The sequence below is a fragment of the Mixophyes fleayi genome, chromosome 3 (genome assembly GCF_038048845.1).
Source record: "Mixophyes fleayi isolate aMixFle1 chromosome 3, aMixFle1.hap1, whole genome shotgun sequence".
Classification (NCBI taxonomy): domain Eukaryota; kingdom Metazoa; phylum Chordata; class Amphibia; order Anura; family Limnodynastidae; genus Mixophyes; species Mixophyes fleayi.
Window position 1 is genome coordinate 26,149,125 of NC_134404.1, and position 18,284 is coordinate 26,167,408.

Sequence of the window (18,284 nt, forward strand, 5' to 3'; positions counted from 1 at the left end):
CTGTCCCTGCTCTAATTAGCCTATGACTACACCCTGCTCTCTCCCTCTGTCAAATGGCGATGGATTGCTGTGGAGGCGTGTATTTATAAAGTTGAAGTATTGCGAGAACCGAGCCCCGAGATCCGACAACGTCACGATGACGTTCGGCCTCGATTTGGATTCGGAACGGGCGGGAGAGTACCGAGCTGCTCAGCTCGGTACTCGGATACCCAAAGTTCGGGTGGGTTCGGTTCTCGGAGAACCGGACCCGCCCATCTCTAGTTAAAAGCGAAGATTTTTCCCACAAAATGTTACCAATAGTCCTGAAAGCTTATCTTTATCACTGTTTAGATGCTATCTCTAGCAGTCATAGTTGCTATAGACCCCTTAGCACTTTTTTATTGTTAACACATGCTCACATTTGAGGCAAGTGGGGACCCCAATTTTTTTTGCATACTACAGTAATGACCCTTTTTTTTAGTGAAAAAAACATTAATATGGTTGGACTTCTTTCTATAAAATTTAATAGTGACCCCACCTCTTCAGACAAGCTTATAATATTCCTCTACCACCTTTTTAATCTCCCTAGGTTTCTCTATTACCTCCCTCTAGATAGCTAACACCCTCTGACCAACTTTGCTGTATGACTTATTTCACAGCCCACTCAATACTTTTTACCTTTGCATTCTAGCTGGTCCATGGTGCAATATAATGTAGCATGTGCCCTTGTGTTTCAAACTCCCATTGTCCTATAGATTGTAAGCTTGCGAGCAGGGTCCTCTTAATTCCCTGTCTGTATGTATTATCCAGTATTGGTTTATTAATGTTTGTTAACAATTGTAAAGCGCTACCGATCTGCTGGCGCTAAATAAATAAATGTTGATGATGATGCTATTTTCACATTGTTTTATTGTAATTTACTTGCTTTGACACATATAGGAGAAAAACAACCCCCAATCATATTACCACAATAAAAACATTATAAGTCTTGTGCGACATTTACTTTCTGCTGGGATGGAAACAACAGCAACGACACTCCACTGGGGTCTACTTCTCATGACAAAATATCCTGACATTCAAGGTATTGTGACATTGGAGATCTATACACATTAATAGCTATTTATATATGATGAATATTACTAGCCCACACCTTAGAGACCCAAAGCATAATACAACCATAAGTAGATAATAACATGACAGAGCACCATATTCTTAGGTGTCCTCTTACTAAGCTGAAGTCTAGATTTATTTTAAAATCTAAACTCTAATTAAAACCACAATCACTGGTTTATATTAGATCAATTAAACTATTCATAATCTGAATGAACAATATATCAAGGAGCAGCTAGACTACACATCAATGATATACCTAGCAGAGAGATCAAAGTTCTACAATCCAAAATAAATTTGCATCTGAGGTGGAGCATTTAATTTATTCTGGTGTCAGTTATGCAATCTTTTCCATATGCCTTCTAAATCTATTAATCTATTAGTAGTAGATGGTGGGGTGGATTTAGCTTTTTATTATTTACTAGCTGAAGCACCTGGTGTTGCCCACATTTAAACCTTCAAGTTATTACTATAACAATGAGTTGGATGTAACATTTAAAAAAATAATTAGTAGCTTAGAAGCACTTCCAACACCCATTAGGTGGCTGCCCTGTGTTGGTTTTGTTTTTATATTAAATGTTATCCAAATCCATCCAGTGGAAGGCCCAGAACAGGCTCCCGGGTCAAAGTTATGCTGAGCGTACACCAACATGAGGTACTGAGACCTCCTAAAACCTGGCCAGGAACCAACTGGACTAACTCACGTTGGTTACATCCCGATTGGTGCAGGGGTGTCTGAATGCATATCCTGACAGACAAATAAACCAAATCCATCAAGTAAAAGGCAAAGAACAGGCTCCCCAGGTCAAGGTTCTGGCTAGTGTACACCAACAGGAGGTCCAACTGAGACCTACACCCCCTAGTACGTCTTCTGAGAACCAATATTAAATGTCTTTTGAAATTTTCATCCAAATCCGTCCAGTGGAAGCCTCAGAACAGGCTCCGTAAGTAAAATTTTTGACCAGTGTACAAAAACGGGATCCAACTGGACCACCTCGCATTGGTTTTATCCGAATCGGTGCAGGGTGTGGAAGATATTCGCCTACAAACAAAGATTTATATATATATATATATATGTATATATATAAAGTTTTACTTTTAAATACCATTCATCACAGCAAAGCTACATTTTTAAATATTACAAGATAAGTGACATGTGAGCTCATGCTAGAGTGTTGTACCACCTGCCACCACCGGAGGCCTTACATTATTAAACCCAATGGCTCTTCTAATGATCATACTGCCACCAGTCACATTTTTCATCACAGTTATTATGATTTTTAATGTTAGAGGTTTATAGATATGTGTCACTTGAGATTTTGTCACATGCAGAAGTGGAATAGAGTTGCACAGTGTTTGATTATGGAGCTACAGACCTGTTCATATAAAACAGCAGGGAAGTACTTGAGATAAAACCAAACCACTGGAACCAGGGGAGGTCACTCTCAGTCAATCTCATTGTAGCCATGGGGAGCCATTTGTCCACTAAAAATCAGTGTACACTGCGTATACCAGTTATAAGAAACACATTTGGCTGAACTCTGTAAGGCAGTGGGGAACTTGTTGTTAACAATGGCTGGTTTTTTTCCCATCTCCAGAAAAAGTACAAAAAGAAATCGAAATGGTTATCGGTATTCTTCAGCCTAAATACAAAGATCGTCACCAAATGCCTTATACTAATGCTGTAATCCACGAGATCCAAAGGTTTGCTAACATAGTGCCTATGAATTTACCCCCTCAGACTACTAAGGATATAAACTTCATGGGATATTTTCTACCAGAGGTAAGTGCTAATTTTCTGATTTGATATTTTAAAAAATCATTTCTCCAATCATTTTTGCAGACATTATGTTCTATCACAAACTTTTGTATAATCATTAAGGAGAGCAATGCAATAAAAAGGAGTAAGTTTGCTCCTGGACACACCATGTTACAATGCAAGGGGTGCAAATTAGTTTATTATTTTGCATATAACATAAATACTGGCTGTTTTTACATCTAGCACACAAATACTTGATAGCTTTATTTTTACACTAAAATTTAAAGTTGATCTAGGACATGTCCTATTCCAACAATAAATCTGTCCCCACCTTTTAAATTTACCTCTTCCTCCAATGCAACATGGTTTTGCCTAAGTGTAAAGTTACTCCTTGTTTATGCTTTGCTCTCCTTAATGACTCAGGCCCATTGTGTGGGATCTAAAGAGACGACTGATTAATAGGAGTCAAGGGGGTAAATGTATCATACCCCAGTTTTTTCAACTCGCGGAAAATCGGCATCTTCACAGCTAAAATTTAAAGGGGCGATGGCTTGTAAAGGCAAACTTGCCTTTACAATCTATCGCCCCTTTAAATTTTAGCTGCAAAGACGCCGATCTCCCATGAGATGAAAAAAACCGGGTATGATACATTTACCCCAAGGTCTGCTCTGCTCTAACAGACAAGACACTGCAGGATACTTCCAATACAATATATGGAATATAAAGTACCAAAAGAATGGACAGGGAAAAAAAAGCAAATAATGTCTCCTGTTAATAATATAGTTTTTAATGATAAAATTTAAAGTGGTGGGGGTTTGCATTTTTTTTACTAATAAAATACATATATTAGGATGTTATTAATGTCTATTTTACATAAATTACATAAATATCATTTTTACAGTTGCTGCTAGCAAACACATGTTATAGCATGCTCATCTGTCATCACAATCACTCGGCACTTACACCTGACCTGTAGCTGGTGTTAAGAATGAAAAACATGTACCTTTTGAGATGCCCAAAACTTGAATCAAAATACTAATGTGTGCGTTGGAGCTTAGCACGCCATTACTCTACAAGTCCCAAACCCGTTCTGCCCCTGAAATCGCAAGCTATAGTAAGTATCCTTTGCCCTCGAAGATGGTTTAGATGTTGTTGGTTTGTTTCTGGGCATGTGCAGAGCAATTTTATGCAAAATACATAACTTTTCGGCATTTACGTGCCTTAATCAATCATGCTCATATCAAATCATAAGTTGTTAGGTAGTTATTGGCCATTTCACATTAGAAGTTATGTAGCACAATGCCTCTCTAGGCAAATTATTATCTTGCATACATTTTGTAACAATAAATGCATTTAGAGTTTAGCATGTCTACAAACTTAATGTAATTTTTAAATGTGAGTCAAACAGCGATTAGGAATTGACCCCAATAATGAGCTCATGAAATTTTTAGTTACTGTTACTAAGCAAACACACAATAGAAAGTTATAAATGACCCTTATTCAAACGAGAAATTGTGAATGTTGGGTGTCATGGTAGAGCTCAACACGCAGTTTTACTTACTGTGCATGGGCAGTACAAAGATTTATGTCTCCGTTTGCAAGCAGACAAAGCAGTATCTCCCCATTGCACCTCTCTCTGCTTGGAGAGGTGGTACGGAGGATGTGGGGAAGGGGCAGGTTGGTGTAGGCATATAACAGTAAGGGCATGTTGCTCCTCACGTACTTTGTTGAGGAGGAACTAGATGCAGATACATTGACTTGTCCTGTAGCAGGAGCAAGAAATATGGCAAAAAAACAAGTACATTTGAGACTCCCAGAGGATGAATGTGACGTGGCTGCGTGTGCTTTGAGTTTGGCACAGCTATTACTGTACAATGCCCATGTTTGCGTGGCTTTACTCCAGAAACTCCGCTTTCCTCCCACACTCCAAAAACATACTGGTAGGTTAATTGGCTGCTAACAAATTGACCATAGTCTGTGTGTGTGTGTGTGTGTGTGTGTTAGGGAATTTAGACTGTAAGCTCCAATGGGGCAGGGACTGATGTGAGTGAGTTCTTTGTACAGCGCTGAGAAATTAGAGGCGCTATATATATAAATAAATGATGATGATGAATGACTACTTGGCGAACGCCCCTTCTCCGCTCCGTTCCCTCCCAGAAATTGTAGGCTGTAGTAATTGTCCTTAAGTAAGCATTGCTGCGTTTAGTTGTGTATGGCCCACTTCTGGGCATGCTCAGATCAATTTTGTGTGCCTTAATGAATCAGGCCCATTGAATTAACAAGTTGTATTACATTTCCAATCCTCTGCTAAAAGTTCAGAGGAAGGGGCTATTTTCTTTTTGCACATTGCATTATAATGCTATTCATATCCACCCTCTAACTTGAATACAGGCATCAGGTCAAAATGCAAACTGGAAATAAAGGAATCAGATTTAGCAGTATTACATTATTATAAAGAGAGGACCCCAATGATTGTACTTGGATAAAGAGTTAAAAAGACTTACAGCAGTTTGCAGCTATTGTAATATTAATTTCAGTAATCAAAATGGCAAATAACAAGTACTTATTTTTTGTTCAGAAAGTTCTTTTTAATTATCTGCATAAATTAATGTTTACAATCTGTTCCATTTTTTTTCAGGGTACTTTTATCATTCCCCATCTTACTTCTGTCCTCTATGACAAGACTCAGTTTAAAGAACCTGAACAATTTAATCCCAAACATTTCCTTGACTCAAAAGGGAATTTTGTGAAGAGTGACGCCTTTATGCCATTTTCTGCAGGTATGGCTTTATGCATGATTCCATTGCAATTTTCTTATTAATAGTTTTAAATGTAACCATTTAGAAACCTTTGAAGTTGCTAAATGGATATCTTTAATTCCCCCTCTTAATTCAATTATACCTATCACTTTGAGTAAATTGAGAAATTAAAGTGAAATTAGATTACATTGGCTTTCTGAGATGTTCTGAATTTAACAAGATGTATGCAGTGTAAATATATTATGGTTCTAGGAATTTAATAAGGATATTGATTATACTCTTTCCAGAGAGTGCAATGTGTAAATGTTCCTTCTGTGACCATTATCTTATTATATTGTGGTCAGTCTTTTTTGACACTGCTTACCATTACGGCAATAGAAGTTCAGATGTATATAAACTACACCTGCAGTATAGTTGCACTGAAATCTATTGACATGTATACTGCAAGGCTAAAACTTCATGTCTGAACCTAAAGTAATGCAGATGGAAAGGGAGTTTCTTGCAAACTATAGAGACACAGCTGTACAAAATTATGCACCTGATTTGTGAAAGAAAACTATTCTGAATGTAATTGAGGTGTGTCTGGAATGAAATATCTAATCCAGCGTTTTCCATTTCCAGTCCTCAGAAAGCACCAACAGTGCATGTTTTCCAGATGTCCTTTCTGGAGCACAGGTGTGTTCATTGCTGATTGGCACAACTTGAAAGATCTACAGTTGGTACAAATTATTTCACTTGTGACCTTGAAAACCTTTGCTGTTGGGGCTTTCTGAGAACTGGATATAGAAAACCGTGTACTAATCTGATGACTACTTAACATTTTTTTTAAATTCACAGCCCACTAAAAAAATATATTTTTTAGTTGCTTAGGATATTTGAACAAATATCGGTATTTTATGTTTGCTGAATTCAAAAATGAAAGAAGTTTTTTCGAATTGGCTCTAGTTCTTGAGATATAGATACCCTCAATTAATTGGGAACTTAGCCATAACGAGTGCATATTGGAAACTACCAAAGCATTTTGGAAGGTGAGACACACGAATATTCTAGGTGATCACTCCACATTCATCCTAGAATATCCCCCCTCCATATATAAGTGATCGGTCACCCAACCAGCAGTCAGTTAACGGTTGGCAGTTGAGCAGTTCGCAATGTCTGTTTTTCTTGTTTTTCTTGTTTTTCGTCAGTGTAATTTATTTGTATACATGTAATAATTATAAATAAGTCATGAATAAAAAAAATGACATGGCCTTCAAGAGAAAACATGACTGTAGGTGCTACAAACATTATTAATAAGCCATTGGTTGACAAGGGAAAAAATCATTCTCCCACCGCTCTACTTCAAGCAGGGACTAATGAAAAAATTTCTTAAGGCCTTGGACAAAGATGGGACTTAGATTTGTAGATCATTCCCTGGACTAGGTATGGAAAAATTAAAAGCTGGAATCTATAATAGCCCTAAAAGTCGTAAACTTAGCAAGGATTCTAATTTCACTAAATTTTTGAATAGTGTTGAAGCTTCTGCCTGGTGCAGTTACGTCTCAGTTGTTAAGAACTTCTTGGGTAACCACAAAGCAGACCATTTATGAAGAACTGGTACAAGAAATGCTCACACTTTAAAAATGTGGGTACTAATATGAGCATCAAGGTACACTTCCTCCATAGCAACTTACACAGATTTCCGGATAATCTTGGTGATTTTGGTGAGGAAAAAGGGGAGAGGTTTCAACAAGGTATAAAGGTGATGGAGGAAAGGTATCAAGTCAGATGGGACAGACACATGATGGCTGACTATTGCTGGAGCCTCCAATATGATTGTCCTAAAACCCAAAATAAAAGAAAATCGAACAAAACAGCGCTTTACTATGCATCAATTGTAATTATTCAATTCAGCTTACTGTGTTTATCTAGTATTATACCAAATAAATTGTCATTATATATTTTATTTTTTTACGTTTGTATGGTTTGAGACAATTTCAATGCAATTTGAAAGTAGGCTTTTGCATTTTTCATGTTTTTTTAATAGGGTTCCAATTATCTCAATAATTAAAGCCAATCTAGCAAAACTGTTGTCATATTTGAAATCAGCACAACAAAGTTTCCACAAAATCACTCTTTTAGGATTGTCAATAAAATGTGTTGACCAGTGTAATTTATATCTCTCTAATTGAAAAGCAAATCAAGCAGGGCTTACTAAAATTCAATATATCATTATGTCTGTGCCACCCACTGTAGGGTTACTGCAGATCGGGGAACATCGGTGGAAATATATTTTTCATGTCTCTGTACTGAATAATTTGCTTATACAGGTGGAAATAATGTTTGACAGATTAAGATGCGTTCTCTATTTAATATTATATTACTAAATTGTGCCTGGACTTTGCCCAGTGATGTCAGAAAGTGCATCTGTTACTTCTACAGGGTTACTGGGATTTTGTATATGACCAGCATGTCATAATTAATATATATTTATTAATATATTGATCCACCAAAGCTCCCATAAGGTCAGTAACCGCACTGGTTGGGTAGAGGAAATACGGACCATGACATTTTAGGGGCAAGCAAACAAAAAATTCTACTAGCACATGAAATTGGAACAGTCCCACAAAAAATTTAACTTTTGGAAGCTATGGGATGGATTATGTCATCAGTGGCTCCCTACTGTACAGATGTGTTTCATAGAGGTCTTTATTTTACTTGTCTCAAGTTGTGTTGTAAAGAAAACACTTTTCATGTCCTTTACTAACAACAAAATATCCAAGAAGCAGAGCAGAGTCCTCTTTGGTGGTGCCTTGAGCCCAAAATTACACACATACACTTTCAGTTTGTTGATCAAAATGGTTGTGGGTGCAGTGGAGCAGATGTTTACAACGGACAATGTCAGGAGTTCCTTGCAAAGTACAGAATAGATGCACTGCTTTGCCTAGTTTTTATGAGATTTTCATTTGGCAAAAATGAGACTATATAAAATAGTGGAGAAGGCACATTGTTATGGGCAGCATAGTGGCTAAGTGGTTAGCACTTCTGCCTTACAGCACTGGGGTCATGAGTTTAATTCCTGACCATGGCCTTATCTGTGAGGAGTTTGCGTGGGTTTCCTCCGGGTGCTCCGGTTTGCTCCCACACTCCAAAAATATACTGGTAGGTTAATTGGCTGCTAACAAAACGGACCCTAGTCTGTGTGTCTGCCTGTGTGTGTGTGTGTGTGTGTGTGTGTGTGTATGTGTGTGTGTTAGGGAATTTAGACTGTAAGCCCCAATGGGGCAGGGACTGATGTGAGTGAGTTATCTGTACAGCGCTGCGGAATTAGTGGCGCTATATAAATAAATGATGATGATGATGATTGTTATGGGATATTTTTGCTTATGGACATTTCCACTCAAAGAATTTGACTTTACCGTCATGTCTGAGCTGGCATAGATGTTTTTAATGCATTTTGTGCTTTCCAGTTGCAGTTTGTTTCATTTGCCCAATGAACAAAAAAAGAAAAAAAATATTTAAACACACAATAAAATTTCATATGTAATGAAGAAACAATGTCCTTCATGATTAATTTAAGCCATAAATGAGGCTATATTTAACAGCATTTTGGGAGCAAATGTTATTGAAAGTGGTAGGAGGTTGGACTTAATGGGGCGTTTACACTTTTGCACAGTACATCTTGGCAGAGTTGTTTTTGCACTTCTAGATTGATGAAGCCTCTTACAAAGGCAGAGAGTAGATGTGCCCTTTGGGATGCACTGGGTGGACTATATAGGTGCATGTTTAATAAAAGTCTAAATAGGGACACTTCTGTTGTAGTCTTTGGGTGCCATTTATTTTACCTGTGTCAATGAAACATGGCCGCTTCCATTCATGGAAATCCACCAATAAATACATTTCTGTTTACAGTATGACTTATGTCTATCCTGAATATTTATATAGGGATACAGTGAAAATGCTGCACTTATAATCAGGGCATCTTTCTTTTAAAATAGTGACATTTAATACAATTTTACAATCTCGATTTTTAACATTTTGCTTCTCTTTTGTTGGTTTAATAGGTCGCAGGGTTTGTGCCGAGGAAAATCTGGCAAAAATGGAACTGTTCCTGTTTTTTACAAGTCTGTTGCAAAAATTCACATTTCGCAAACCGCCGTATGTGAAGGATGTGGACCTAACAGCTGCTGTTGGACTAACCACTCCACCCATGCCTCATAAGATATGTGCCATAGTACGACTTTAACACGAATGTATTCAGACGTCTACTATAGTATTAATCTCTGTAGATCATCAGTAATAAACAAGGTTATGGGTCATAAATAATACGTAAGGCTATAGGCAGGTCAAAGACTATTGTTACAGTAATCACCGCCTGTAAAAATAAAAGCATTACAGCGTAATGCCTGTAAAATAAAGGATTTAAAATGCATAGTATTAAATAAAATGAATATCATATCTAAACCTGTTTGCCTTTTATAGACTTTTATAAAATATAGCATTAAAGTCAACACAGAAGTAATAAGCTAGATACATGGCATCTAGGATTCAAGGAACATAGCAACACCTGAAAGCATTACCTTAAAGCATGTGGCAATTGAGTTGAAAAGTAGTTTGACTAAGAATGAACTTGTCAACAACTAAGTGCCAAGGTCTTTAAGGTGAAGGTGAGAAGGTTATGAGGAGTGGAAATGATAAAAATAAACATAATTTTATCATGTTAAGATATCATTATAACAGCAGAGTCACACGGATATTGCCTCTCCAACAACACACAGCAACAAGTTGCGAGGTCGGCAAATAATGGTGTTGTGTGGATTGATCCAAACAGACAAATGTCAATGCCACTCTCAAATCCTGGTGCAACTGGTTGGATCTTCCCTGGGGCACATCAGACATACAGTATACACAGTTTATAACAGGGACATTTTTAACATGCAATAGTGGTTTTTGGGGGTCATTACTGTTTTTGTTTGTTAAGGTGGGCAAAGAGGGATTGATGATCACAATAGAGTCTTTGTAGTTTATTGTGCCTTTTAAGGTCACACACTAAAACTGTGTAGTAATATAGGCTTGCTGTCTCCATTTATGTGATCATATAAAGTTCTCCATTGTACACGTCTCATTAACCCTGTAGATACATTCCTTGGCATTTGGCACCAGGATCACTACTTTGGTAGTATTGAATAAATGCAAAAGTTGTCATGATCCTGGTAGAACTCTGTTGCAGTACTCCATTTCCACCAGAGGTGCTGCGTCTGTGGAAATTGACAATCGGTTGTCAGGAGTAAATAACCTCCCTCCAGCTTGTAATGAGATGCACCAATCTATACTCTTTTAATGTCTGGTCCTTTCAGCAGTCTGTGCCAGACCATTGTTGTCTATTATAGGAACAAGTATGCAGCTTTGTGCCATGGCCGTTATCAGATTGTCTACCAATAAGCACTTCTTAAACTATTGTAAGTCCAGGAGACCAACCAGGAGGACAGGAAGTGTAAAACAGTAAATAAATAAAAGGTAGAAATCTTTAAAAGGGTTAAAATAAAGAAAACTGCAGTCCTATACTCTTCCAGAGCAATGAAAGGGCATGTACACTTGAGGCTTCTATTGCTGTACATATGCCCATATTGTTGAGTGGTATAGGAGTATGGGGGAGTGTTAGTCCACCCCTTCCCTCCCTCGTTCTGCCTCTCATGTCGTAGGCAGTCGTAAATGTAATTTGCATTGACATGAATTGCACGCAATTGCGATCACTGGTGTAATGCTCATTTCAGATCATGCGTAGAGCTATTTCATGGTATACATGCTATGCAAATGGATGTATGTCTGTACATCAATTGGGCACATAGAGGTCCTTTAGTCTTCACTCCCTTTTTGTTACTTATTCCTCTTTCTATGCAACGTAGCTTCAGGCCTTTCACACTATCCCGCATTAGAAATAGCAGTGTTTAATGCGGGTTAGTGTGAAAGGCCTCACTAAAATCTAGAAAATTGCTAATGCATCTTATATCACAGCAAAATGTGAATCGGCACAGTGGCCGTTTAAGGGCTAAAACATGCAATTGAATAGCTCTGTATTACTAAAATATGAAGTTCACACTGTGTACTAACTATGGGTTTATTTATGTCAGTTTCCCTTGTGTAGTTATTTTTTCCTCTCTCCTAGTTCTTACCCAATAAGGAACACTGCATACAATTTACAGTTATACTATATACCCCATACACAACCAAACGCAGAGTTTGTTTTAAGTTACTTATTGTGATCTAACGACCATTTTTTATGCTTTAAGGGTATTCTATTCAAGCAAGCTCATTTTTCAGTCAGTTTTACTAACATTACAACTATCTGTAATTTGTGTGATATTCGCATAATTAGTACACAGAGGGAACGTCATAGTTTAGTGATACACATTTCTTCCATTAAAGAGCCACCGGCAGTGTCTGTTCACACTTTGGTCTGGTTTAAGATGCATTACCCATTTGCATTTTATAACATCTCGCTGCACAATATATAGTTTTGTGCTTCTTATCCCCTTATTTATTTGCTAAATCTAAGTAACATAGTATCATAGTTGATGAGGTTGAAAAAAGACACCAGTCTATCAAGTTTGCATAATATATCCCCAGAGAGTGTATTCTTTTTCTTTCATAAAATCTTAAAAAGTTACATCTATGGCTATTATCTTAGTTCACTCTTTTTTTTCTGCCTCTCCATTGTTTTGTTTTGATGTCATTCAGTGGCATCCAATTAGTGGCATTATTGGAATAGTCCTAAATTCAGATGAAACCTTACAAAAAAAACCTCAAAATAACAATATTTAAAGAGCACAATCAACACAATAAAAAAGTACACGTTTTATTACAATCGCAACATAGTAAAATACAATAATTCGATTAATTTATGTAAATAAAATAAGAAATAAAAAACTCCAAAAACAAATACGTGAAGACATACTTATTATACATAACACTTATATACACAAAGAGAATCAATTAATCAAAAAGTTATTTGATGTTGTGTATTAAAGGCAAACAAAAACAAAGAACAGTAATTAGTCCTTAGGAAAAATACAAGTTATAGCATTCAGGGGAAAAAAAACTGACGCACTAAAAATAAGCAATCATGAAACCAAACTATACCAGAGTTAAAATTAATATGTACTGGTGCTCAACTTTAATAGACAATCTCAAATTTAAAATACATTCAGGTCAACATATATAATCCTTAGTAGACATGTAGAGGAGAAGAAACAAATGTAAAAAAGTCATAGTTGCTTAGTAAGGATGAAAAAAGACCTGGGTCCATCAAGGTACACCTATCAGAAATTCTAATTGTGTTGATTTATAGGAAAGTAAAAAAAAAAGTTGACAATTTAGAATCATGGGGATAAAGAAAAATCCTAATTGGTCAGGAAATTTACATGATTTACATTTTTGGAGTCAGTCACTCCCATAATGTCCTCTCCCAAATATAGCTGCAGATATCTTGTGAGACAGGCATCCAATCTGTTTTTAATTTATCTTACTGAATTTGTCATCATCTCATGTCCCATAGAATTCCAGTTTTGTTTTGTTTTTAAATAAATTGACCATTTCTAAAGTTTAACTCACTTATCACAATTGTAATTAACAAAAATTGTTTTTAGAAAATGTGAGTATTTTAAATTTCTGTGGGGGTTGTGGGTGGTGTTTTCTTCCTTTTAGACAATAAGAACATTTGTTAAACAAATAAGGTCGGAGGAAGAAAGAAGATATTAAGTTATTTAAAAGCACCCTATTTTCTAGCTTCTCATGGTGGAAATTAGGATATTATAAAACCATAATCACTGTCCATGTCTTACACTGGAACCTGTGTGCCAAAAGTGTGCATACAGAAAGCATGTGTGCTGTCTCTGTTTGAGTCTGTTCTGTACCAATGATTCCAGTATTTGTATGCAACTTGTAAAACTTAGACTGTGACCAATGTTATGTATCGGAAACATGGCAGAGGATAACTGCACAAGGTTGTACTCCTGCTCCTCTTTCTTCATAGATAATTTTACAATTGCCTGTATCAGGTGTTTCAAAAGATCCACAACATTCTGGTTAACATTCTTTATTTATAACTTAGTATCAGAGTGTCTGTGTTTGGACTTTAAGCTACAAGCTGTTTGAATGATTGCCACATCAAATAACACAATGATTGCATTTTTTTTAACTAAAACGTTGGGTCAAATCCCCGGCTTCCCTAATGAAATCCTTTTCATGAGTATAGATTCTTGGACAGTAAAGAAATTGTCCAACAGGAATACTCTTAATAATTGGTAATGGGTCATTACTCTGTGCCAAAAGTAATGAGTTTCCTAAAGTTGGCTTTCGATAGGTCAAAGTGATCAAACACTAATCCCCAACATTCATTTTTAAATCCAAAAGCTACAATTCATATGTGCTTACGATCACAATGATCGTATCCTCTTTGTCTGAAAGGGAAGTAGTCATGCTGGCGACAGTAAATATACCGACATATGTTTACAGTCCACAACAGTGGGGACTGAGGGGAAACTGCGGTGATTCTGATACTATGACCCTTAGTTCCCCTAATTTTTTTCTTCTTTGTTTCCTTTAATTATTATCTTACCATCAGCATCTTGCATTAGCTTTTCAGAATTGGGCAATTGTACACTTTCAGTTGCCAATGCTGTTAACTTTTTTTTGTAATCATTGACAAGTGCAGTTTGTCTTGACTAATGGCACCAGGAAATAAATGTATTATTGACCGAATGATGTTGATCGGGCTTTTGAGTTTTTGCCAACAGGGACAGTACATGAGAATAGTGCAGCTTTTCAACCTTATAATGCCATTGATGCATAAGTCAGCATGTTCCACAGAACTATATTCCTCTCCATGTGCCTCATCATGGCTAGATGTATTTCTGCTTCTACTGTCCAAAAAGTACCTGTAAAGCACCTGCATCCCTTTCAGTCGGATCTCTTACATTTTAGTTGATGACTTCATTTAACAGCCATCTTTTGGGTCTGTTTTTCTACCGCACTGTTTTACTTTTTCAATATGTCTAAATAATATTATTAAAAGAGCAAACTAAAGGTTGTGTCCGAAGAGGGTGCTGGAACAGCGTAAAATGACTGTCCTTTATAGCACAACTGATAAACAGACAGACCACAGACAAAGCATTTATCATAAAGATCAATAAGTGTTTTATGGGCAAAACATGAATGAGCAGCACTAGTAATTTCAATTGTGGTGCATTGAATTGATTGTATACACTTCATCTGCTGTACAGCTGCTGCTGAGCAGTTCTTATCCTGTCTTGAACTTTTTGTAACAGACAATGTTGATCACTTTAGTTTGCCTTGTACTGAAAATCCAGCCACTACTAGCCAGTGGTCACAATTAATAACCAGTAGTATTTATTCTAGTATATCAAATCAAGAATGAATTCCAACTTTTGTATTTAATGCGCTTGCAATTATTTACTGTTAGGAATATCCCTACCACTATCACACAGCAGAATGAATTGACCAGCTCTAGTTATAGACTGTAAATTTTATAAAATCTGAAATGACTGATATAGTGCCAAAAAGCAAACTCAGAACTTGAATCAATTGAATTTCTGACCTCTTTGGCTTGTCCATTCCACCTCGAAATTTATGAAATTTTGACATAACTTCTCTTCTCTAACTGTTCAATTCATTCACATGGATGCACAAATAATTATCTATTGACAGTGGATTAACATCACCTGCAGACCAGGTGGTAAAAGTCTATTTACAATTCAGTAAAGATTTGAAATGTCTTGCAAATAAAATGAACATTGCAAAGATTGTGCAGACAACTTCTGTGTATACCAATTTAATTTTAAGTCTCATATATTCACAAAGTTTTGATTTACATTTTCAAGCAGTGCTGATCTTAATAAAAGTTAAATTCAATAAATGCCCCCTGATCACTCCAATCCACATACATATGCAAAGACTCTGTCATGTACACATCATATTGGAGTACTTAACAAAGCTGCTAAGTATCTGCAAAGATGTAGTAAACTGGATAAGCACAGGCTTTTCACGGGTCTATGTATTTTACAGAAAATTACAATACTGCTCCATGATCTCGGGGCTGTCACTCACCGGACTGTGAGTGCTACTTCCCGTGTGTTTAGGAACCGTGGCCGTCCACCATCCTGAGGGTCTGCGCATGTGCAGCCCTTTCAATCCTTCAGTAATGTTCCTTTTAGTTAATTGGCTGATCAGGCAACACTCCCTATTTAAAGCACCTGTGTTCTATACCTCGTTGCCTGATCTTGGAGTCTCATTCCCCATGAGCCTCTGAAGGTGTTCCTGTGTTTCCTCGTGTATTCAGCTCCTGCTGATTCCTGTTGTTCCTTTGTGGTTTCCAGACCACTTCAACTCTCCTGTGTTTCATAGTGACTGCACCAGCTGATTCCTATCCGCTGCCTCTGTGCTTCTACAGTTTCCAGTCCACTTCAACTCTCTTGTGTTTCATCGTGACTACACCAGCTGATTCCTATCCGCTGCCTCCGTGTATCTACAGTATTCTGCTTATCTCAACTCTCCCGTGTTTCATCGTGACTGCACCAGCTGATTCCTATCCGCTGCCTCCGTGTATCTACAATATCCTGCTCACCTCTACTCTCCCGTGTTTCATCGTGACTGCACCAGCTGATTCCTATCCGCTGCCTCCGTGTATCTGCAGTGTCCTGCTCATCGCAACCCTCCAGTACTCCTCATATCTGCAGCCAGCCGATCCGCTGTTCCGTGCTTCTACAGTGTTCCCGCTTGTGTCAACTCGCCTGTCTGCATCGGATCAACGCTCCGCTGCTTTCATCTCGGCTAGACCGCCTCTACTCTCCTGTGCTCTCCGGGTGTCCAGTTTTATATACTACTGCTTCCTGAGTATTGTTTATATCCTGGCTGGTCTACCTACTGTGCGCTGCACCTACTTGGTTACCACTTCCACCCTCCTGGGACTTCGTATCCTGCCGGCCTCCAGCCGTTCAGGTATCCCTGCACTCCTTTCTGACAGCCTGCTCTCCTGAACCACGGTATGCATACTTCTCATTGACTGTGCTGGTGTATTGCATATCTAGCTGGACTGAGTTGTTCACCTCTGGAGTTTCCTATCCACTGAGACTATTGCCATCATTTGACTGTGTTACCTTTAGCCTGGATAGTTCTTGTGACTTTGTATATTTGTGCAGTGCTGCTCAGTTATTACTATTTTGTGCATATCATCGTGGGATCAAGTTCAGTGTACCCGTGTATACTCTGCATTGCATTTATCTCCCCCTGCTCCTCCTAACATATATATCTCAGTGGTACAACTTGCTAGAGGCAGACCACTGTTCCCTGTTTCCTGAGTCACCAGTTTCCTGTATCCTTTCACATAGCAGTGGTACAACTTGCTAACGCAGACCACTGACTTTCCGGATACCTTCACCTGGATTCCATTCCCTTACCTAGACAGCGGTACAACTTGCTATATGCAGACCGCTGACTCTCATCACCTCCTCGTTACTTCTGGACCTTCCTCCTCACTGTAGCAGTGGTACAACTTGCTACCCGCAGACCACTGACTACCCTCACGTTTCCTTGTCCATCCAGTTCCTCGTGTACAGTTATCTATATATTACCAGTGCTGCTAGTCATAGACTTTCCACGAGCATTCTCTTACCATCTGCTGTCTCCTGTTCCGTGATCACCCCGCTACCAGAGTACCATATTACCACCTATACTGCTCTGGTAAGTCCATCATCTGGTGATACCTGGGTAAAGACTCCTAGTGCCCGTGACAGGGGCATAGATAAGATGTTGTGTGTAGTACATTATCATGGGACTACATTTACAACCTGTGACAATAAACACCCATTGCTTAGCATGCAGAGAGCATCGGGTGCCTTAAGGCACTCCACACTAATATATTCTGATATCTGGTATCTTCTAGAGCACTTTTAGAATTTTGAAAAAAAAACACACATTGAGCCTCAATTAGAGTTTGAAGCAAAGAAAAATGGAGCAAAATTTCACCTTGACTTAACCATGTTGCGGCTATTTTCTTTGTGTTCTGGTATTTGAACCATGGTCTCTCTCATCATAGGCAATTGCATTATACATCACCATCAGTACTGACATCATCAGCTATGCAATTCTTCAGACACCTTTCAAAGGTATGAATACTTTATTGATTCCACTTAATTCTCACCGGTTTAATTATCAGAATCAATTGTTTATTTTACCTCTCGTCAGTTTCACACAGTCCTTGTCTGTGCAACAGGTAATTTTGATGTGTGATTGTGCTAAACCGGTCTCTGATCGTTTCTTGAAAGTTCTACCACACCTACGTCTTGTGACTTTTTCATATCTGATATCTGCGTAAAATCGGTCATATCACACTCAAGTCCTATTCGGAGACCGTTCGGTAGAGCATTATGACACTACGTGATAATTTGTACATTATGTATAAGCTTCAATTGGTGGCACATATCTATCACATTTAGGGGCAGATTGGGAACTTAAAGTGGCCTTGAAATTTTTTTTTAAGTGGGCTAAAAAAATGTGGTTAACTGTAAATAGCTATAAAATGACATGAATCCTATTACATTATCTGTGACTGGTTTATACCTCTGTGCTCCAACTTGTTTACTTGCCTACTAATACATCTTTCCAAAGATTCCTTCATAGAA